Source organism: Rattus rattus, chromosome 12 (assembly GCF_011064425.1).
Source record: "Rattus rattus isolate New Zealand chromosome 12, Rrattus_CSIRO_v1, whole genome shotgun sequence".
Lineage (NCBI taxonomy): Eukaryota > Metazoa > Chordata > Mammalia > Rodentia > Muridae > Rattus > Rattus rattus.
Window position 1 is genome coordinate 21934376 of NC_046165.1, and position 25305 is coordinate 21959680.

The following is a 25305-nucleotide window of genomic DNA, read 5'->3' on the forward strand; positions in this document are numbered from 1 at the left end:
TGAAAATGAAGAAGCCAGGCTAATGGTGACAGGCAGAAATTAGTAAGCAATGAGTTACATACCAGAATAATTTCCCCACATTTGCATTTTACTGGCTTAAGTGGGACTTGGCATGGAGTGAGAGCTTTATATAGACAGATGCCTCTTGTACTTCTCTGAGATGCCACTTTGAGATTCTGGGAAGAACCCATCAATTCCGTGAAGCAGAAGGGACGAACACAAATACAAATGGGCAATCGCATTAATTTGAGGAAACCTAGGGGTGACTAGACTGTTCTAAAAACAGAAAAAAAACATTTAGACCTCAAAACTCAACTTTAGCAATCTAGTTTGTACAAACTAAAAGAAATTGTGGGTGGGGTGGTTGGCAATGTGCTTATCTGTCCTTTGTAAGGAACAATCATTTTTATACAAGACTCTCTGACAAAATCATGCCTGTTGTTACTGCCTTGTTAGAGCATTCTTTGAAAAATGTATCTGCAAATTAAGACATTCACCCACCATGGTTAAAAAAAATATTTTTACCACAATCCATATAAGTATTGAGAAATGTTTTAAAATATAAGTTCTACCTCCTGAGTTTTAAAACAAAGACATGAAATAAAGGACCCTAGACCTATTTGCAATTCAAACATTAATATGATCAATAGAACAAACTCTTGCACAAATTTCAATGTTCATGGCTCTGAGTGAATGGTAAGGTAAAATCATAAATATTCCCAGCAGGACCATCATCTCAGTACTGACAACATCTACTTGTATACAGTCCAATTTCACCATCACAACTTATATCGCCTGATATGCATATTTAACTATATAAGATACAGAAGTCAAAACAGTATGGACGTTTTATGAAATACATGAATATATGAAGTACAATGGGAAATACAGAGCTCCTGTTATTTATTTAGACTTAGGAAGGTTTTCTTTTACTTTTTTTGTGTCAGTATAATTCTGGAAAAGGAAAAAGGGTTTTGAAACAAGTGGTGCTGAACAACTGGATGTCTGCATGGGGAAAATGAATTTTGATATTTATCCACATTATATACAAAAGCCACATCTCAGTGGAACAGCCAGCTGGACATGAAATTCAAAACTCTGAAAGTTCTAGATGGAAACATGGAAAGAAATCTTTGTAAGCTTGAAACAGGTAAAGGTTTATTTAATAGAACAGCCTAAATCTGAGCCGTTTTTATTTGTTTAAATTGGATATTTTCTTTAAAGTGAGGATTCGGAGTGTTTAAAAAAATTAAAGTTTCCTTTACAAAAACACTACTAATAAAATTGTCAACCCCAAATGCTATTTATAAAAGAGAAACTCAACCCCAATCTGAAAACATTAATAATCGCACATATATCTGCTAAAGAACTTATGTCTATAAACCTTATAACGTAATGAAAAGATAAACCAAATAAAAATAATTGAGGGGTAGACAGATAGCTAAGCAGTTACAAGTATTATCTGCTCTTCACAGACCCAAGTTCAAATCCCAGCACCCACATGGAAGCCTACAACCATCTGTAATTCTAGTCCAAGGGGATCTGACACCCTCTTCTGGCTCTGTTGGCAATACGTATATGTGGTGCACAAACATACAATCACGTTGGCATATCAAGTTGCAAAAGGACTAGGTGCATTTTCTTCTACTGAGGCCAGACAAGGCTGCCCAGTTAGGAGAAAAGAATCCAAAATTAAGCAACAGAGTCAGAGATAGCCCTTGCTCTTGCTGTTAGGAGTCCCACATGAAGATCAACACCAAGTTGCACATCTCTTGCATGTAGGAAGTTTAGGTCAGTCCCATGCATGCTCTCTGGTTGATGGTTCAGTCTCAGTGACCCCCTATGAGCCCAGGTTGAAACTAGAACTTTTATACCTCATTTAGGTCAAAATAAATGGAATGTCCTTGCACTCCTAAGTAACTGTTGATGTGAAATAAGATGTGTTCATGCATGTTTGGTTCTACCCAAGGTCTCTGGGCTATCCAGTCTCCAGTTCCTGACCATCCAGTCAGTACACAGCATGAGCTTCCTCTCATGGTTTGGACCTCAAGTTAAACCAAAGTATATTCCGTTGTATTCATAGATCACAGCCTTGGCCTCCTGTAGTCAGAGAAGTTTCTCTGCAGCAGATGAAAGTGGGTGCTGAGACCCGCAGCCAGACATTATACAGAGACGGTCTAAATTGAGGGTCTCTACCAAGGCCCTCCCCTCAGAGCTCGGGGAACCTGCAGAAGGGATGGGGGGAAAACTAGAAGCCAAAAGTTTATAAATTCCCCTTCACAAAGAAGTCTCCCCTAGCTCCCTGATCTAAAGCAGTGACTTATATGTACTTTAAAAATAATGGCCATGTGTATAGAAAAATGTGTAAGCAAGCATAATTATTCGTATTAAGGTAGTACCATTTCTCCATACAAAATAAACACATAAAACAATTTTTACTTCTGTATAACAAACAAATAATCAAAAAATACAATTTAAAATAGCATCAAAATATCAAATTCCTGGAATAAAGTGATTATAAAAATGTATTGACAACTGACTGTGGTCAAGCATCCCTTTAAGGTCAAGACTAACCTACATGGAGAGCTCTAGGCCAAGCAAAGATATACAGCAAGACGCTCTCAAAACCAAACAAAACTGATTATGAGGAATTAAATAATATTTAAATAGAGAGAAAAAATCATTTTGATAAATTTGAAATGTGTTATGAAGATATTCATTCTTCACAAATGTGTGTATGGATTAAATCCTATCACACTTCCTCTCCTGCTCTCTGTCTTCCCGAGTTCACATAAATACTGGTGATGTCAATTCCATATGTAATAATAAATAATAAGAACCACTGAAATGAAAACACAAAGTAGGAACACTCACTGGACCCTCTGAGCAGCTGGCTAACACAGTGCAGTATTGCCTCAGGGTGAACAGTACGGCCAGAGTATGGAAGAACCATGGAAGATATATGACCACTTTTCATTATGAAAATCACACAACAGAACATGGGAGGAGAGAACAATCGTCCCAGAAACAATTCTAGGTCAACTGGGGAACCAAATGAGAGAAAAATTAATACCTATATTACTTAATTTTTTTTCAAAAAACATTAGGCAGATATGAATTTTTACATGTGAAATGACATAGTTCTTTGCTAAAAAAAGTTTGTATATGTCTTTGGGATATTGAAAAATTTCAAATGAAAACAAAGTTCTAATAACTCAAGTGATCTCTAAATTAAATTATGGTAACATTAGAAACCTCTATTGAAAGTTCTTGGTTTCTTTAAGCAAGTTTCAGATATTGCATAAAATATCTCTGATTTTTATAATCCACAAAAATCCTATGTATGGACAAAACATACCGCACATCAATATTAAAGAGACAATGCTACAGAATGGAGCAGTTGTTTCAGAAACCAAATTTTCCAATAAAGTTATGAACACTGTCTAAACTCAATAGTAAATCAAGAAAATGCCAGCTATGATCAAAAATCCATATGACCATAAAGCTCCCAGAATGATAGAAATTTAAAAGACTGATAATACCATTTTGATGATTCACTAACCTGACGATAGCTTGATTGTGTAGTGTCAATATTAAAAATAAAACTAAGCTTAAAACTAAATGGTAAGGAAGTCACTTAAGAAAGGGTACAAAACATTCTAATGAATTCTAATGAAGGTACAAATGTCTAATATATGCTTTATACAATTTGGAAGTTTCGGTCAAAATGCTTCCATCAATACAAATTTACTAATCTAGCACAGTTTCAATGTAGCTTCTTTTTGAGAAGGAATACATACAATTATTTAAGATTTGCTAAATTTTTATAGTGTGTCTTTGTTAGAAAAGTTAATTATGAAAGGAGGGTGGTAAAAAGAATATATACCTTACCAGATGTTTAGAATTACTTTAAAACTATTGCAATACACCATTATGAAAATTCAAATAGATCTATGGAACAAGATCAAGCCCAGAAATAAATCCACAGAAATGGCATTTCAATTAGGTGGGAAATGGTTGGTGTGTTATTAAATGGTCCTGGCATTATTGGCTCTCTCTGCAAGGAAACAAGCTGCCTCCTTTACCTCTCACCATATGCCATGGTGAATTCCAGATGGATAAAGCTCACATGCAAAATATTTGTGAAGTTTTTAAAAAATTAGAAAATTCTGAGACTTTTCACAACCCTGAACAGAGAAAAATATTCCTGTGCGAAATGTACTTGTACAAAGCCATCATTTTCCCTTTTATAATTAGACCTTTTTATGCTATCAGTTTGTGCCATATTCATCCACCACCTTTCCTGACCCACCCACACCTTTATGTCCTCTTTGTCCACCTACCAAATCCCATTTGTGCTACCCATGGAGGCAAGGATGTGTATGGTTGACCTGCCAGAGGCAACTTTCTTAAAGAAACTGATTCGCTCTCTCCTGGCATCTACCAATTTCAAGAGTTACTCAGGTAGGACCTCCTCTGTCCATCCAGTCATAAATTTAAAGAAACATACTTTGTACCATAAAAAAACATATATGGTAAATCCACTATAAATCAAGAAAAGGCAAATGATCAAATGGGAAATTTTTTGTCTCATAGGATACTATACTTCGGAAGCAAAAAGATTGTATCTGAATTCAAAAGGTAATGGACGAATACATAGACAACAGGTAAATTAGCAGTTTACAAATGATGAAATCTAATTGGCCAATGAATGTGTGAAGATGCCTACCTAGAAAAGTGGAAGCTAAAGTTGCATTTTAACCACATCATCAAAATATAAAATATTTATGACATGTAAAACTTAGTAAAACCGAGATGTTTTCTCGTGTCTCTGGTGTAACTAGGTTGGTCAAGGCAGCTCTAATAACTCAAATAGTATGTAAACATAAAGAGTGTTTTATTCTGCAGAAATCCAGCATGCCAGGGTCTCCCATTACCAAGAGAAAGGAGAGAGAGAGAGAGAGAGAGAGAGAGAGAGAGAGAGAGAGAGAGAGAGAGAGAAAGAAGAGAAGTAAGCTTGCAGGCCTGCTTTTAAAGCACATTAGAGAATCCTGGGGTAGGTGACCTCTATGTTAACCTGTTGGGTCCGTCTCTATGGACATTCAAGTACTGGGGTAGGGAAGCTGGAAACTGACTGGGGAGGGCTGGAAACTGGTACTGAACAAGTAGCTGAGGGGGTCTGGAAACTGCTGCTGTCCCATTGTCCTTTCTTCAGGACAGGTGTCTGGGACATTCCATTACCTGGACATGAAGGCTAGAGCCTGGGTTTTGTTTTGTTTTTGTTTTTGTTTTTCTATTAATTATTGACTTGCCTGGGCTTGCCTCAACTTGCCCAGTTTTTAGGCCTAGTCTCAACTGCCAATTTTAAGTCAGTCATGGAATCAGCCTGGCCTTCTCAAAGCCTGCTGACAACTTCGACTAACACTAAGGACTAAGCAATTTCACTAAACAACTAAACAAAAGCAGTAGAAAATAATGATAAACACAAGGGTGATTGTTAAAACAATAAAACAGAAGAAAAAAGAAACTCCTGGAAGCAAATGATTGTCATTGACATAAAAATAGGTCGGCAGATTGTGAGGTATCGGTTGCACAAGGACAGCTGTTGAAAGAAATGAAAACAGGAAAAAGAAAAAAAGAGAAAAGAACAGACCTCGGTTAGTAACCATTCATCTCCAGGGATCACAGAGGCACATTGCTAAATTATACATAGTAATGCTTTTGCAAAAGAACAAACAAGGCCCTAAATATGCACAGACACTTGTGAACACTGAGAAAGCTGTGGAAGTTTAACACCAACACTAGAGGAAGATAGAAGTAAAGCACTTCAAGATACAGGGATAGGCAAGGAGTTTCGGAAATACAAACTTGTAGCAGAGAAAATGCTCCCAGGAATCGGCGAACAGGATACCATGAGATTCAAAAGCTTCTACTCAGGAAAGATCAGAGTGAAGACACAGCATCCAGGATAGGAAAAGAAACCACCAGCTAAACATCAGACAGGTAATTAATATCTAGGATATGTAAACAATGCAAAGATAACAGCAGAAATACAGTCAATAATTAGACCAATGAATTGAAGAGACAGTTTATCGAAAGAAGAATTATAAATGGCTAATAAAGACTTGAAAATGTGCTCGTACCTACAGGAAAATGCAAAAAAACTGCTGTGAGGCTTTGTCTCACCCCTATCAGGATAGTGATCAGCAAGGAAATGAGAGACAACAATGGCTGTCCAGGATGTGGGGAGAGTGAACCCCTCATTTATCACTGGGCACAGGAAATGGCAAAGTGTGTAGCAATGATGGAAATTCATATGGGGGTTTCTCAAAAAATTGAAAATGGAACTATCACAGGCCCACACCTATATCGCATTTGGGAGCATATCTGAAGGATTCTGAACCATCATACTATACACAGAGATACATCTGTGAGCTTACATGTTCTCATTCATGTCTGTTGCTACAGGCTTCCCAACAGGAAGGAAATGCAGTCAACCCGGGTGTCCATCAACAGACAAATGAATAAAGACACTGGGGCATGCATGAACAATATAATTTTATGCAGCTAGAAAGGAAAATGGAATTATGAAATTCTTCAAGAAAATGAATGCAATTGGTAATCAGTATGGTAATGGAATAAGCCACATTAAGCAGACAATTATTGCCTGTTTTCTCTGCTGTGTGGACTTCAAATTGTGTGTGTGTGCTCATGTGCGTGCACATGGGCATGTATATGTATGTGTACATGTGCATATATGTGGGTGTGCATCTGTGTGTGTGTATGTGTGTGCATATATGTCTGTGTGTGTATGTGTGTTTATGGGGTATTATGTATCTATTTATGTGTCTGAGAGTATAGGTAATGAAACTGCAAAGAAATCCTGAGAGAAGAAGAGATCTCAGGTAGGGTTGGGAATATGATGGGAGGCATGTGGAATGAGGTTTAACCAAAATTTGGGAGAAGGAAGGGAACCAGCCAGAAAGGATTCCCAGAGACAACAGTGGGGAAGGGGACTGATTAAGAGCAAGTATAATGACACTTAAATATGAAAAGTCACAAATGAAATCCATTGCTTTGTGTTCTAACCTTAAAAACTAATAAAAATAAAATAAAACACCCACAAGGACATAATGTTAATTTGAAATAGAACACAGGAGAAAAGTTATCCTTTAGTGTGCATTTCCAATGCCTCAGCGACTACACTTACCACATGTCTTGCAATTACAAACTTTTACTAAAGGATTTTTTTTTCCTAGAATATTTGTTGACTGGTTGAGAATGAAGTTTGACTTCATTGATTTTGGATATAAACTTTGCCACCATTCTTCTGTCCTAGATTTTTATTCATTTAGTTAATTAAGGCATCATGACAAGATGCTTGTGGAGGTCAAGGGACAACTTGGGAGAGTTGGTGGCTCCTTCCACCATGAGTGTTCTGGGGTCATTAGGTTTGACAGCCAAGGTCTTTAAGCACTGCAATCTCACCAGTCCATAGATTTTCTCTTACCCACGTTCTTCCCCCACTAGCATATTTTGTTCATTGATTCTTAAAGTAAACCATGTCTACTCATTCCTTTCTTCTGTCTTCCTTTTTTAAATTTTAAAATAGATTCTTCTTTCATATAAATATATCCCTGCCAGTGTCTCCTGCCTCCATTCCTCTTAATCCCTGCTCCAGCTCCTCTCCTCTCCAGATCCTCCCCCTCCAACCCCCGCATTTCCTCTTAAAGTTAACAGTCAAACAGGACCAAAAAAAAGATACAATAAGACAAGGCAAACATCCTTCATATTGAGGGCAGACAAGGCAACCCAATAGGAGGGAACAAATCTCAAGAGCAAGCAAAAGAGACAGAGAGATACACAGATACATGCATCCCCATAGTTAGGATGCCACAAAACACCAAGGTAACAGCTATAGCAATGCAGAGGACCGGGTGCAGACTCATGAAGGCCATGTGCTGGTCAATTCCATTTCTGTGAGCCCTGCTTAGTTGACTCCATGGGCCATGCTCTCCTAGTGTCTTACATCCCCTCTGACTCCTACAGCTTTTCCTCCCTTCTTCCCAAGCTCTGAGGGAAGAGATTTAATGAAAACCTCCAACTTAGTCTTTCTGTCTGTATAATGTCTGTCTATGGGGTTCTGCACCCACTCCCGTCTGCTGCTGACGGAAGCCTCTGTGATGATAACTGGACAAGGCACCAATCTACGAGTAGAGCAGAATATCATAAGGAATCATTGCATTGATTTTTCTCCCAGTCATGTATGGTTCTACCCTGGATATCTGGGCTATCCAACCCCTGGTTTCAGGTCATCTGGTAGAAATGTCATGGCCTCAAGTTAAGCCAATAATCATTGGCTGGCTGCTCCCACCCACATATTCTGTGCTATTATTGCTCCAAAATCCATTAGCCATCCTTTTTCTTCATGTTGATAGTCTCTCTCTTATTGGTAACACTGAATGCCTCTGCAAATTCAGAGATGGATAGAAGGCAGATATAGAAATCAACATCAAGATAGTGTGAAAAAAACTTACTGTCCATGTACACCAAAGTACATTTTAAAATATGAAAAATGATCACCTACCTGGGACAACCCTCAGATCTGAAATCTGAGGAGAGGATTCATTTGGCAAGTGACATTGCACATTACCCAACCCCCCACTCGACAACGTTAAATTCATTATGTTTTAAAATAAACCACAAGAACTTGGTAGCATGTGTCTTATCCACAGCACTATGGAGGAGAGGTAGGTGTCGTTCTATGAGTTCAAGGCCAGCCTGGTGTACAAAATGAGTTCCAGACCAAACAGAGACATACAGGGTGATCTTGCTAAAAGTAAAAGCAAAAATTAATAAACCAGGCCAACTATAAAAGACTTTTACAATAACATTGTACTTACAATAAAATCTTACATCTAGCAAAAGGAGTATAAAGATATTACTTAAACTAAAACAAACAGCCAATAAAAGTGAGTGTTACGAATGAATTCAAACTCAGGAGGGAAGTAGAGTTCCACACAATGCTACCTTCTCCTCCTCTAAGGCTTTGAGGTGTACGCTTTATTCTACATGAGACAGGCAGCGCCCAGCTCCTCTGACTCTTGGAAACATTGAACCTTCGGCAGCAGCACAGACTTCAGTCTTAGACGCAGTGAAAGGTGACTGCTGCTGGAAGAAAACCTGGAAGGATTATGTTCCTCTCTGCTCACTTCTCTCATCACACCACAGAATATGGCGGCCTTAGAGACATACGCAAATGAGTGGCGAGATCACTTTAGAGTTGGGTAAACAAGCGTTTTTGGCTAGGTCATCTTCCAGCATGTAGACATGAATTACACAGTAATGGAGAAAACATACTATTTGTCTTGCATGATCAGACTTACTAAACCTGTCTGATGCCTATATCCACCTCAGCTTCTTACTACTGGGGACTGGCTCAGAGTAGTGTAATTATGTAAGGTGATCAAAACCTCACAGCTACTAAGCTGTCTTTCCTCTTCGTAATTCTCCCTAACACAATCTCTTCAAATGAGCAGCAAGCAAATATTTGTTGAGTTTCTGCAAACATAAATTAGGACCACCTAAAAGTTGTGCAATAAAAATGCTGCCTTAAACATAGACATGACAAATTTGCTATTGGAAGAAATTCTGAAACGAATTCTTTTCCGTGCATATAAATACTCTTGTAAGTGTTAGGCTTGAATTTCTAAATACTTCTATATATTTTCACATGGTGACAAGAAACAAAACATGCTCTCTTCACAGCAGCCTGAGAAGTCGCTGCAGTAAACCTATCAAATCTAGCAGTAACTTAGGAAATGCTTAGTCCTTATATTCCACCGTATAACATTCCTACATGGTCTTTCTAACTGTAATAGGTCAGGACAGTTAGCTCAACCCAACCCTTCCTGGAAGTCTTGTTAGGTCTGACTTGCTTTTCACACCTCCTCTACCTTTCTTTAGGTCTTTGATTTATTGATTAAAGCTCCTTTCTCGGCTGCATGTACCACCTGTTTCTAATTGTCTAAATTGTCTAAGGGTCTAAATGTCGAGCATCCATATCGATAAACTGCTGTATAAATACTTTCAAGCCTTCCTGTAGAGCCTCTGTCAGACTCTCCTAGTAGATTTCCATCTCTGGAGGTCTAATTTCTAAGCATCCCTTACTATGCATTATTAGAAAAACAGAATGTTCAGCTGTGATCTGAGAGAAGACTCAACACTTATAAAAGAAATCAAGAAAATCACAGTGCACTTGGGAGAAGGGATGTGGGCTATCACAACACAGCCCCTCCTTCCTGACTGTATCCCAGACCTTTGCTTTCTTTGAGACATGATACTCAGCTTGGAAAACACCCTCACATTAATGTAACACTCCTTTCAACATGTATTCAGGGTGCAATATGTTACAGTCACAAGAAAGAACAACAGGATCAAAAGCCAGAGTCTCTGTCTCTAGGAACTCACAGTTCAACAAAGGGGCTGAGGGTGGGGGTCATCCGGTTACCTCATGGCTAGATGTGCCAAAGGCATTAGCAAATAACGGAAACATTTAAGTTGCTCTCAAATGAATCTTTGCAGAAAAACTAGCAGCTCGTGTTTTCATGTGCTACTCCCAAAACATGTTTGCAGTGGCCTGCACATAGGCTGAAGGACCCCTGTCCCCATTTGGCTCTGATTGGGAAATAAGGTTGCTAATGACCAGTGGTTGGGCAAGGGGAAAGAGGTGGGACTTTTAGGATTCCTTGGAAAGAAATGTAGAGGGAAAGCAGGGATTCCTCCACAAGAGGGGCATGGGACAGATCACACCATGAAGGAGCAGGAGGATGAGAGAGCCTAAATGTAGGTGCAAAGGGAGAGTGGTTCCATGGGAGGGCCACCCAGAAGGAAACAGGGCAGCAAAGAAAATATAAACTTAGAAAGTGATAACTTAGGAATACCAGAGGGGAGTGTCTGCTATTCGCAGGGAGATTTGGAAATGGCCCAACCATTGAGCTAGCTAAGGCAAATTAAAAATAATGCTGTGCGTGTGTATTTCATTCATGAATCCAGAACTCTTGGATGGGTGCAAAGCCGCATACACCTGCGAGAGTGCAGAGTGGCTTTTTAACAATTACTGCTCCCCAAAACACATGAATCACACATATGAGAGATTGGAACTTATGGAGGTTAAGTCAGTATTAAGATGAGTCTTCAACTGTTACTCTAGAGCTGAGTTGACTGTTAGTTGCCAAAGTTCTTACTGCACAAGTATGAGTAGTGATATTGAAGTCCTCTTCTCCCACAAAAGGTTAGGCCAGTGTAAAGCCTCTGTAAGTCCATCTCTGGGAGGTCAGACACAGAAAGATCCTGGAGTTCAACGGAGAACTGCAGTTTTCTCATCAACCTGAAAACACATGTAACCGTCCCATTTAACCTCAAAGTTAAAGCATCCAGAATTCTATCTGGGAGGATCGAGCAGAGAGAGAAAGAGAAGGAGAGGAAGCATCTGCTTCCCATCAGAGTTCCATCGGCCAGTAGCAACATTTTCATCGGTATTAAGGAGAATTTTAAACAACAGTGCGTTGAATACATTCCTTTCGGATAAGAGAATATCAACAAGCACTGCCAAGAATGTTTGGGGGAGTTTGTATATGTGGTTGGACTTGCTGTTGCTGTTACTATGGTGGTTGCTTCTCTGTGGATCTCAGATCCTCCCAGGTGAAACTCTGGGATGAGAGTTGCTAGCTGAGACCAACTTCCTGCTACATCTTACCCATGAGCCTGAGTGCAGAAGGGAGCCTCTCATGGTTCCCATTGGGTAACCCCGTACACTTTTTTGAAACTTTAAAATATGTATCCTTTAATAAGAAAAAAAAAACTTTGTGCTGTTCTCTCTCTCTCTCTCTCTCTCTCTCTCTCTCTCTCTCTCTGTCTCTCTCTCTCTGCCTCTCTCTCTGTCTCTCTCTCTGTCTCTCTCTCTGTCTCTGTCTCTGTCTCTGTCTGTCTCTGTCTCTGTCTCTGTCTCTGTCTCTCTCTCTCTCTCTCTGTGTGTGTGTGTGTGTGTGTGTGTGTGTGTGTGTGTGTGACATATCCTTGTGGGTAAATACAACTATGAGAGTGCCATGGTCACATGTAAAGGCACATGTACAAAAGACACCCTCAGATGCCAGTCCTTGTGTAGTACCAGGTCTCTTGCTTTCTCCTACATTGTGGGACAGGTTAACTGGTCTATGAGCGTCCACTCATTCTCTTGTCTCTATCACTCATCTCTGTGTATAAACCCTGGGATCACAGACCCACGTGCTACCATGTCTGTCTTCTCCTGGGTCCTAAGATTGGAAATAAGAACGTCTCACTTGTACGGCAGGCACTTGACTCACTGACCTATATCCCCAGTCCTCGCCATGTGACTTATAAGTAAGAATTTCAGGTTAGATATTACTTAAGGATGAATTCTGCAAAACTGACTTTTCCCATACATAACAATTATTCTATATGATTATTCTATATTATTATTCTATATTGATACTATTGCTTGTGTAAACTTGTTTACTGGTTGTACGACCTCATAAGCATTAAATAATAAACATGAAAAGTAAAAATAGGGTTTCCTCAGAAATCTTCAACCTCTTGAATAATTTGCAACAAATAATGACCTGAAAATACTGAGTTCCGCATCACTTGGGGAAAAAAATGGACTAGTGTTTACCCAGGATTTTATTGATAGTGATTCAGGATTCTGTGAATCTCCTCACGGAAATAATGAATGATCAGAGTTTAATTTGAGGTGCCAGTCTCCAACTTGCCCCCGTTGTGTTATTTCCATTGTGGCAAACCTCCATGTATATTCAAAGACCCCAGAACTTGTCACCTACATGATCACACTTCCTCTTCAAATCATAGAAACTACGAGTGCCCAAGCAGGAGAATAATTGAGTCTCAATTTCCTATAGACAAGACATTTCCAAATCCCACCATTGAAAGTCTGATTGGACCTGCCACAATTCAATGATTCTAGTGCTGGAATAGTCTTAGCGTGAGCTGAGAGCACTGCCGTATATTCTGATGGGATGCACTGGACAGCACCTCTATTCTTATAATCCTATAGAAGAAGGCGTCCCTACCCAGGCAAATCCCATTATCGATGCTGCATCCATGCTTTGCCTCCATATAAGCTGCCTGAGTATTAAAATATCGACCACAAGATTGGAAGTCAGAGCTACTGCTGTGGTACAGTCTCACCACGTATTAATCCTAGGGCTGAAAAACCGTATGCAACCTAGCCGTCACATTCGTCATGAAGCTTCATGGGAGAATTTATGGAAACCTCTCCTTGCTGTGTCTCGGATGAAATAAGAGCTTACAGAGCTGCTGGCTGACTTCCCTTCTCTTCTTTTCCCTCCTTGATCGTTCACATCATCTGTGGGAGCCTTAAAACACTCTTTAATAAGATAAAAGTCCGGATCTCTGAACCACCGAGGAAACTGTCCAAGGCAGGAAACAGAATTGGTGCTCTGGTGGGCAACCCACACTGTAATTGTACCCTCCTAGCGTATCATTTCTTCCACTGAAGCAGGGTTCCCTATGCGAAGAGCGGTGGGAATGTGGCCACCTACACAGGGTGGATCTTTCATAACCCTAGTGCTGACCGCAGCCTGCCTCAGAATTAGACCTTATGTAAAGCCACAGATATTCTGCTGTTCAAGGGCTTATCCCCAAGCTAATCCACGGCATTGTTCGGAAGTAGCCTTCTAGTGTGTTCCTTTACTGTTCCGTTCTTCCTTTGCTTATGAAGAGCTGCTGGGAATTAACAGGAACTTCCAGCCACCCTTTGGAAAATCCCTTTAGAAGGGCTGAGAAGATGCGCCTAACCCTCAAGAGACTGGAGGCCCCAGGAAGTTTAGAGGTCTGGTGAGGTGGGTGGGCAAGGGACATCCTTGCATAGACAGGGTTGGGGGGAGTTCGGAGGGTGGGGCGGGGAAGGAGGTATGGGATGTGGAACTCTCAGGGGAGGGAAGGGGGTGGAACGGGAAGGGAATAAAATCTGGAGTGTAAAAATAAATAAATATTAAAAAAAAGATTATTGCACCAAGCAGAAAGCAAGTGAGACTCTGAACTACATATTAAAAAAAAAAAAAGTGTGGGGTGGGGCCCTGCTGGTGAAACAGTTCATCAGGCAAAGGCATTTGCGACCAAATCTGATGACCCAAGATCCAAATCTCCGGGACCCACATGTTAGGAAAAGAGATCCAATGCCAGAAAGCTGTCCCCTGACTCCCACACACATGCTGTAAAACACACACACACACACACACACACACACACACACACACACACACACACACATAGGTGTAATAATAATTCCTTTAGTAAGTTCAAGTGATGGAAGAAAAAAAAAAAAACACCTGAGAAATTAGGAATCTTTGAGAAGGTGCCGGAGGCTTTTTTCTGTCTGCTTATTAAACCTCAGACCTAGTTATCAGCAAGTCCCTCCCTGTTAGGTGAATGAGAAATGAACCGCAAGGTACCTTCTGGCTCTAAGTTTGTATGATTTAAAGAGAAGCGGGGCTTCCTTAAGAGCTAGGCTTTTTAATGATGTGAGAAGTGGCTCTGAACCCTTAAGCTCTTCTTCAGAAATTCATTTCAAGGGACTGATTCGTGCTTTTCAGTATTCATCAAAGCATGGACCCGGTCTGACCCAGTGAGAGCAAGTTTCTATTCAGGAACATACCCTTCTGATGCGCGCTGCCTGTGAAGCATGGAGCCTTAAACGAGGTTCGCAACATTGGTGTAGGTCGATAGGAAATGTTTAAAGCAGATCAAATGTTCCTTAACCTCTTCATCCCGGCCTTGAGTAAGGAATCTGGTGAAACATTCCTCCGGTCTTCCTCGCCAATTTCATTAACATTCACTTTCCCACATCAGCACTGGGACTCCATCTGGCTTTGAACCTGTGTAGGTGTTGTTCATGTTGCCACAGTCTTGCCACAGTCTTTGTAAATTCCCATGTGCATCAGTCCTGTTGTGTCTGAGAGATATCAATTTCGCGCTGTCCTCCATTCCCACTGGCCCTTAGAATCTTTTCACCTCCTCTTCCACAGGGTTCCTGAACCTTGAGGGAAGGGATTTGATGGAGACCTCCATTAGGACTGAATGTTCCAACATCTCTGATTGCACATGGTCCAATTACGAATATCTGGGTTAGTCCCCATCTGCTGTAGAAGAAGCTTCCCTGACAATGGGTGAACATGTCGTCAGTCTAAATTCTTAACCTGGGTTCATCTTAAATTCTTTGTTAAGTCAGACCTCTGAGCTACATTTGACAATCCAACCCACATAACATTTATAGCTCAGGTTTGGACAGCCTTCTTCAAGGAGCCCAGTTATGAGAAGAGGCAAGTAGAATATAACAGGCTGAGAATTGATTTAAGGGATATATATATAATATATTTATTTAACATTCATAATTACCAGATAGAATAGCAATTAATATCCCTGTACTATCACTGTGGAAACTGAGGCAGAGCAAGCTTCTCGAGGCTACTCATCTCAATCCTAAGATACAGAGACAGTACAGCTTCGAGGTCAAATGTTGCCCTAGCAAAGGACCAAGTAAGACAGATTTACAATGGACACACGTCTATACATTCTAATTTAGATACAGTGAAATGGGTTGAGCCTGGAGACAGAGGTCTGCTGGGACAAGCACAGGCTGGCTCCTAAGAGCCAATTGCAAGATCTGGGGGAAATCTCATCAGACAGTTAACTTTACAATTTCATGCTGGCCAGTTTGTAATTGTCCATGACGCACCATTGATGCACCGTCAGCAATCGCAGTTAATCAGACTCTGCCCTCAACCCCTAAACCCACTGAGCCAGTGGATAACTGCGGAGCTGCTCACCGATAAGCGAAGTACGTTTTGAAATCTTTCTGTTGATTCTAATATCTGGACATGGTCATTCCTGGCAATCTGTTAACACTCATTAGAGAGAGAAGAGAGGTGAGAGCAGGTGTGCTGTTCACTTTCTGATCTACAGTTTGCTTGACAAGACAATCCCGAGGGAAGGACCAGAGGCTGTATCTAGCTGCGTAGAGCTCTTGCTTAGCATGCGTGAAACCTACTTTTATTCGTAATTCATGTGCTTAATCTTTACCCCAGCTTGAATTCACATTAATATTTTATGTGTTCATATTCAATGATTGATTTTTTTAAGATTTATTTTATTTTTAATTAAGTGTGGATAGGGGAGGGGTGACATAGGCGTGTGAGTACAATTCTGCACAGAATCCAGAAGGAATCTGGAAATAGAGCCAGTCTTAAGGCCTGTGATGTGGATATTAGGAACCCAAATAGGGACCTCTGCAAGAGAAGTTCATGTTTTTAAGCATTTTGCTAGTGTCCTTAACTTGTAAATTGTCCTTTTGGGGACTAGAGAGAGGACTTGGTAAGACTTAGTTAAGACTTGGTACTTGTTGCTTTTGCAAGAACCTATGTCCTGTTCCCAGCACCCTCCCACTTGGTGTCCCACAAGTATCTGTTACTTCAGATTCAGATACTCTCTTCTAATAGCCCTTGGAACCAAATATGCCTGTTTATATTCAGGCATAACACGTAACACATATGGGTAGAATAACATAAATGAAGTAAACGTCTAAAAACATATACATAATTAAATACTTTTAACCTTCCATTTGAAATTTCATTGGGATTTTCCCTTCATTTTTAAAGATTGGCTTTTTGATTATTTTAAAGTGTGTGTGTGTGTGTGTGTGTGTGTGTGTGTGTGTGTGTGTGTGTGTGTGTGTGTGCATGTGAATGCAAGGGCCTTGCAAAGGGAAGAGGCATTGCATCTCCTGAATCTGGAGTTACTTATGATTGTGAGCACCTGACACGGGTGCTGGGTCCTCTGGAAGAGCAGCAAGAAATATATATATATACCCTGAGATTCTCTTCTCTTTCATACAGGTCTGTAAAGACTACAGAAAGAGAACAATCCATCACAAAGATGATAGATAAGGAAATTACTTTGTGACCTATATTGTGATCTATTTCATGAACACATAAATTTAGTAGTGTTCGTGTGTGTACATGTGTTCACAGTGTATGCATTCACATATGTGGAGACTAGAAGACAGCCTTGGGTGCTGCTCCACATTTGAAATTTTGAGACAGGACCTCTTAATGCCCCGGAACTTGCCGAGAAGGCTTAGCTCGACAGCCACTGAGCCGCAGGGATCATCATATTTTTTTTTTTCACTAAGCTCTGGGACAACCATGTACCAGCAGGCCCTCATGCTCGCAATGAAGTTGTGCACACAGCCCATGAGTTTAATAGTTTAAAACAATAGTCGCTTGTTATGTCTTATCTTTCCAGTGAGTTGGAAGCTCACAGCATATTGGAGGATGACTTATCCCTGCCCCTCTATGTCAAAGGCCTTGGCAGGAAGACTTAAAGACAACACACAGAATCATCTACACATTTGTCCACTCACACATTCAACACTGGATTCTGCCTGTCAGATGACTCCTGAGGTAGAGTTATTAGCCAGAGCCCTTACAGATGGCTACAACCCTGGCGTGGTATCCCATACCACTATTGTGGGTATATTCTAAACATGTGCTACAAAACAGAGAAACTGAGAAGGAAGAAAGAACAGAAAACAAGAAAAATGACAAACAGATACAGGGAGGACGATGATGGGAAGTCCTCGTATTCAGAGCTCACACTGTATTGAAATTGTAGCGTTGCTGACACATTATATTGGTCAGAGCACTTTCCTACAGTTTATGTGTGTGTTTTCATTTATTAATTTATTATTTATTTATTCACTTTACATCCTGGTTACTGCTCCCCTCCCTCCTCTCTACCCAGTCCCACCCTCATAATCTCCCCCCTACCCATTATCTCCTCCACTTTTCCTCAGAAGAGGAGAATCCCCACCCCTTGGGTACCTGCCTTCCCTAAGACATCAAGTTACAGCAGGACTAAGCACACCCTCGGCCACTGAGGACCATGCAGGTAGTTCAATTAGAGGAAGATGGTCCAATGGCAGGCAACTGAGTCAGAGACAACACACACACACACACACACACACACACACACACACACACACCCCTCCAGTTGTTAGGGGACCCACATGAAAACCAAGCTGCAAATCTGCCACGAATGCGTAAGGGGCCTAAGTCCAGCCCATGCATGCTTTTTGGTTGGTGGTTCCATCTCTGTGAGCCCTCATGGGCATAGGTTAGTTGTCTCTGTGGGTCTTCTTGTAGTGTCCTTGACCCCTCAGGATGTCTCAATCCTATCTGCCACTCGTCCACAAGACTCCCTGAGCTCTGCCTAATGTTGACTCTGAAACTCTACATCTGTTTCCATCCTCTGCTGGATGAAGCCTCTTGAGAGACAGTTAGGCTAGATTTCTGTATTCAAGTGTATAAGAGTGTCGTTAATAGGATCAGGAATTGGCTCTCTCTCATGGGATGATTGTCAAGTTGAGCCAGTCATTAGTTAGCCTCTTCCTCAACCTCTGCTCCATCTTTATCCCTGCGAATCTTGTAGGCAGGGCAAATTTCGGATCAAAGGTTTTGTGGATGAGCTGATGTGCCCCTCCCTCTAGAAGTTCAGTCTGGCTACAGGAGGTGGCCACTTCAGTCTCCATATCCCCAACTGCTAGGAGCCTCAGCTACGGTCACTCTATAGATTCCCAAGAGTGTCCCCTGTCCAAAGATGATTTTTAATAGCCAGAGAGCACCATCAATTTGCTCTAAGAGCCATAGGAATGGATATATATTCTTGAAGCTGCATTTAGAAAGATAGACTTTGTCAGAGTGACAGATTTATATGGAACAAATTCTTAAATGTTCCTTAAATAATTCTGTGCCTTTTAAGTTCAGTGGTAGATAGATGACATTTAGTGGATAAGTTGATGTTAGAGGTAGGCAGATAATTGATACATAGATAATAGATAGGTGACAGATAGATTAGACAGATGATAGAGGATAGAAAGATAGATAATAGATAGATGTTGAAGATAGATAGATGGATAGATAGATAGATGATGGATAAATGATAGATAGAAATTGAGATAGATAGATAGATAGATAGATAGATAGATAGATAGATAGATAGATAGATAGATAGATGGATGATGGATAAATGATAGATATGATAGATAGAAATTGAGATAGATAGATTGATAGATTGATTGATAGATGATAGATGATAGAGACAATGGATGACACATGCATGCATCAGAATGACTCAGTAGAATACAGTTTTCTAAGTTCCACTTGCTTCATTGAAAGTTGCTATTCCCAGATGTTGACAAATACTTACATAGTCTAAAAATATTTCTAAGCTCCTGTCTGCACCTGGGCACTGTGCCAGAGTCTGGAGAGATAATGACAACATTATAGAACCACTTCCCCTAATGAGCTACGGTTTTCAAGCAACATAAACTTAAAGGAACCAGGAAATTACAAGGAATGAGTTTTATATGATAACCATGGCGAGAAAAAGTGCTGTGGGGGCATTTTGAACAGACACAACAGGCTTGAGAACTGGGAAAAGCGACACCTGAGACAGTAAGGAGCCCAGGAAATAAAGACTCATGTTAGAGGGAAAGGAATAGGTAAGTGAGTTCAAAATAGAAGTCAAAGCAATTTCACAATTCCAGGGGAAAAAAGAGCATGGATAGAAGTATAACTGGTTCATTATGGCTAGAATCTTGGTAATCAGACCTGGATATGTGTCATGAAATATATACCAAGAAAGATGCCAGTCATTTTGAAATTGTTTGAGGCCATTACTTAGGTCTTGTGATCCCAAGGTGCTTTGCTCAGGGCTCGAAATGTCCTGTAAAAAGAGGTTAGACTGTAACCTCAAGTCAGAGACTCTTCCAGTATGGTGCACTCTCCAGGAAAGTGATTTCTGTCATATTTTGTCCATCCAATATCCACAGTATCAAGTGTTCCTATCACAGAAGAGTGCAGTAAGTCTTTGTTACATAAATAATCTTTTTTTTAAAAAAAAGTACCTTAATTTTATGTCCGTCTACATGAATTTTCCTCTAGTGAATATCATGTCTTGTGGAAATGCCATTGGGCAGTCTTGCTGTTAGTCAGTTTCTGGAATGGACGATACCTCCTGGCTCATGTGCAGTTTTGTAAATCTCAGTCGAAGACAAGACCTTCCATCCTAGGCTTCCAAATCTTTGCTTCAAATCGAACCATCAGGCAAGGCTGCTGTTCCTTTGAAAGTTTTACCATGAACTTCAAGGGAGTTCTGGAACTGTGTAGCTCATAGCAGCTTCAATCAGGATTTGACAGAAGTTTCAGCAGCAGCCCTTAAGTCAGTGATTATTCAAGATACGAAGCATCTCACACAAGCACTGGTGTTCTGCCTTGATGCATATGCATGTACAGGTCAGAGCAGAAGGCTATTGACTTGAAATTGAGCAAAGGACCTCAGCTTCAACCTAACGTACCTGTCAGCACTTTGGCTCACCTGGCTCCTTTGGACAAATATAGAAAATAGCAATAATGCCCAGGCATTACCACTTCGGCCTCTTTTTCTATATCACCCATAACTACAGGTAGAAGTGGATTTTGACTTGATGACAGAAATGCCTATTTATAGTTTGCCTGAGCATGTTAAGCACTGACTAAATAAAATCAGAGGCAAGGAGTTCCGTTGTATTTGTCTTCATGGTGGCACTCATAGTGCCACCTTCATACAACATCCTTTGGAACATCTGATGTCTTGTAGTTGAGATGTGGGTCATTTTCTTCTTAACCAACTGGAGGAAGAAGGCAAATTGAGTTGGAGTGTCTATCTTTTTCATCCTCTAAGGGATGGTCATGTATCATTTGCCCTCCTGAGAAAAGACTCTCTTAAGCTGTACTCTTCTCCTGGCCAAAGGCATCTCGTTAGATGTTAATGACCTGAGTCCATCCATCAGAATTGGCAAAGGCGGAAAACATTGAGCAGTAAAGAGACAAGTGATTCTGTGGGAGATACGATCCTGCTTAACTGGGCAATTCCTTGTATATAAATGAAGACCCCCCTGAGCCAAAGTATACTGAGTCTTTGCCACTGTGTGCCCAGCTCTGGTAAGAATTTTTCTGGCTGGCATTGGTGTGTTCAAGCTGGAAATTGCTATCTTTGAAGTTGGTCAAGGCTACTTTAAATGTCAGGTTATATCTAATCTTCATTAGACTTTCCTTCTTTGAGGATATGGTACAAATGCAGAGATTCATAGCCCTTACTGTCAGCCACAGACTTCTACAAATTTCCCGATCAGCTCCTGTCTTAGCCCTGGCCTCCAGGTCATTAGCTAAATATATTAGCTAATCCTTCCTGCTCTGGAGTCCATGAATTAGAGTACCAAATTTTTTATGTCTATTTGCTTACCATCTTAGCCATCCAACCAAGTAACATCTAATTTCATATTTATGTTTCTGTGGTCATCATTAAATATGGATATTGTACATACATCTGAAGATTTTTCTCCACTTAAGGTTTTGAGGCAATTAAGTTTTAATAGTCTGATTTTAAATATTACTTTCAAATGTAAAAAAAAATTCTTAAGATGTTTCTTTGAGTCTAAACAATAAAAGGAAAACAAATATAAATTTAATCAGTTTATAATTTAAACAAATATAAATTATAGTTATGAGAGCTGGTACAGCAAGCAAATACACTCAGTTTAGACTTACATTGCATGATTTCATATTATTTAAATATCTGTGAACTGTGTGCAAAGGCATATTAAATTCCTTCTAACATCAGAATTAAGAACACTTAATGACCTAATAACTATTAATCTGATTCCCTAGTGGTTAGCCTGTAGCAGTTTGGCGTGAGCATCCATGCATCCTGCGTGTCCACCTCCCACTCCCACTCTACTTCAGTAGAACACGCCCCTAGATATCTGCTCAGTCTTTCCACCAATCCTCTTCCAGCCTCTTCCCCACAACCACTTCTATACCTTGGAATAATAATCTTCAGTGTTGCTGAGAAGCACCTAAAGAAATGTTCAACATCTTTAGTCACAAGGGAAATGCAAATCGAAACAACCCTGAGATTCCACCTCACACCAGTCAGAATGGCTAAGATCAAAAACTCAGGTGACAGCAGATGCTGTCGAGGATGTGGAGAAAGAGGAACACTCCTCCATTGTTGGTGGGATTGCAGACCGGTACAACCATTCTGGAAATCAGTCTGGAGGTTCCTCAGAAAATTGGACATTGCACTACCTGAGGACCCAGCTATACCTCTCTTGGGCATATACCCAAAAGATGCCCCAACATATAACAAGGACACATGCTCCACTGTGTTCATAGCAGCCTTATTTATAATAGACACTAGCTGGAAAGGACCCAGATGCCCTTCAACCAAGGAATGGATACAGAAAATATGGTACATTTATACAATGGAATATTACTCAACTATCAAAACAATGACTTTATGAAATTCATAAGCAAATGGATGGAACTGGAAAATATCATCCTGAATGAGGTAACCCAATCACAGAAAAACACACATGGTATGCACTCATTGATAAGTGGATATTAGCCCAAATGCTCGAATTACCCTAGATGCACAGAACACATGAAACTCAAGAAGGATGACCAAAATGCAGATGCTTCCTCCTTCTTTAAAAGGGGAACAAGAATACCCTTGGCAGGGAAGAGAGAGGCAAAGATTAAAACAGAGACTGAAGGAACACCCATTCAGAGCCTGCCCCACATGTGGCCCATACATATACAGCCACCAAACTAGATAAGATGGATGAAGCAAAGAAGTGCAGGCCGACAGGAACCGCATGTAGATCTCTCCTGAGAGACACATCCAGAATACAGCAAATACATAGGCGAATGCCAGCAGCAAACCACTAAACTGAGAACGGGACCCCAGTTGAAGGAATCAGAGAAAGGACTGAAAGAGCTTGAAGGGGCTTGAGACCCCATATGAACAACAATGCCAACCAACCAGAGCTTCCAGGGACTAAGCCACTACCCAAAGACTATACATGGACTGACCCTGGACTCTGACCTCATAGGTAGCAATGAATAGCCTAGTAAGAGCACCAGCGGAAGGGGAAGCCCTTGGTCCTGCCAAGGCTGGACCCCCAGTGAACGTGATTGTTGGGGGGAGGCGGTAATGGGGGGAGGATGGGGAGGGGAACACCCATAGAGAAGGGTTGGGGGAGGGGTTGGGGGATGTTGGCCCAGAAACCTGGAAAGGGAATAACATTTGAAACGTAAATAAGAAATACCCAATTTAATAATGGGTATCATTGATACCCAATTTAATAGATGGAAAAAATGAGAAAAAAATAATCTGCAGTATGTATGTGTTAGTGACTTTCCTCATTGCTGTGGAATGAGACCAACAAAACAACAACCTGGCGAAACATCACAGAGAGATCTGTTCCAGCCTGACAGTTTGCCGGCGTGGTCCGCCATTGCACACAAGTCCTGATGGCAGGAGTGTGAGGCGACTACTCATACCTCATGGGCAACCCGGAAGCAGAGCGCTGGATGCTGGGGCTCCACCAGCCCACTTCCCACCCACTCTTCCACTTTTACAGTGTGGGACCTCAACCCACGGAATGGATCCATTCAGACTTAAGGTGAGTCTTCAGCTAAGCCTTCCTGAAGGCATTCCACGGTGATTTTAAATTCTGTCAAGCTGACAGTGAAGACAAACATCACAACGAGATTGATTGTTTCCTTTTCAATATTTTCTTTTTTATTATTTTTAAAGTTTTATTATTTGATTATTTGATTTATTTACATTCCAAATGTTGCCTACCCCCCAGTCTCCCCTCCCAGAGTTCCTCACCTTATCACCCCTCCCCTTTGCCTCTGAGAGGATGCTACCCACCACCACCCACCACCCACCACCCACCCCTGGGGCATCAAGTCTCGGCAGGATTAGGTGCATCCGGTTCTACTGAGGCCAGTTTTCAATGCACAAGGAAGTATTCCTTCCTCTAGGCAAACGATTGTCCAACTGATCTCCAAGTCATCATATGCAACTGATCCTCTTACACACATTGAAGAGTAGCAACAACCCTTGGCGGCCAAAACGACTCTCTATTATTCTGTGTTTGGCTATTTCGATGCTTTGTCCAAATAGAATCGTGCAGTGCTTGTCCCTCGGTGCCTAGCTGGTTTCACTAAGCCAATTGTGTTTGTCGTTGTTCATTCATGTTGTCGTTTATGGCAAGCTTTCTTTCTTTTGTGGGGCTTCATGGTATTTTATTGATGGCCTGAGCTTTTCTAGTTCATTTTCCCAAATGTGAGTTTAATAATCAGCTAACAATTGAAAGAAGGGAAAATAAGAAAATATGCTATGAATTATTAGACTATTCACTGGCTATATTTGTATTTTCCTGAGGCCTTGTAGAGAAACCTTTTTTTCTTATTTGAAATCTTTATTTTGATAAACCAGTGATATGGCTGGAGAATAAGCAACAAAAGGATAAATCTTTTCTGGAATCAATGAAATTTTAATTTTTATAAGTGTACTCTTATGCACAGAAGTTACTACAACAGCGGTAAGTTTGATGATTAAGGGGCATAGTCTGGAAACAAAAGGTCCTTTATGCAGTTGACAGATCATATCACAAGTCTGAATATTACCCTCTCAGTTACTCAACATCAAGTATGATTTATCCAACATTTCCAGACTTCTCCATACTCTCACAGTGGCCTGAGCGTGCCCTACAGCTAAATACTACGTGTTTCCATGTCTCCATAATTGTCCTCTGAGAAGTTTGTTCTACAATAACAGCCAAACAATGTCAGAGAGCTGATTTGAACTAGGGCCTTTCTAAATCAGATCATTCAAACTTTTGGTTTTTATGTTGGAATTTTTTTATCTGAAAATGTGTAGGAAAACCTCTATTCAACCACTCATCTGGAATCATAACTCTTGGAATAACAATGCTGTTACTTTTCAAGTTAACATCTTTGTTTTAGATGAATTCATATCACCATCTGTTTAATTTTCTTAAGTCTAATATCTCTTAAATAAAGTTTGCATTAGTCTAGCAAGGTTCAGTGTATCAATGTGAATGCCAAAAGTTCTGTCATGTGAAGTATTTAGAGTCATAAAGGTTTAAGGAGAGGCACATGCCATCTAAAACCACCACTCCCTACATTCCTGGCTGCAGTAGACACTCAGAAATGTGGGGATGTTCTTAAATGAGCACCAGAAGTTTGTATTTGAAAGAATTGTAAGTTCTGTGGTTCGCTTGCATCTCACACGTCTCTAAGTCTCTCCTTGTCTTTGAAGGGGAAGAGTGTG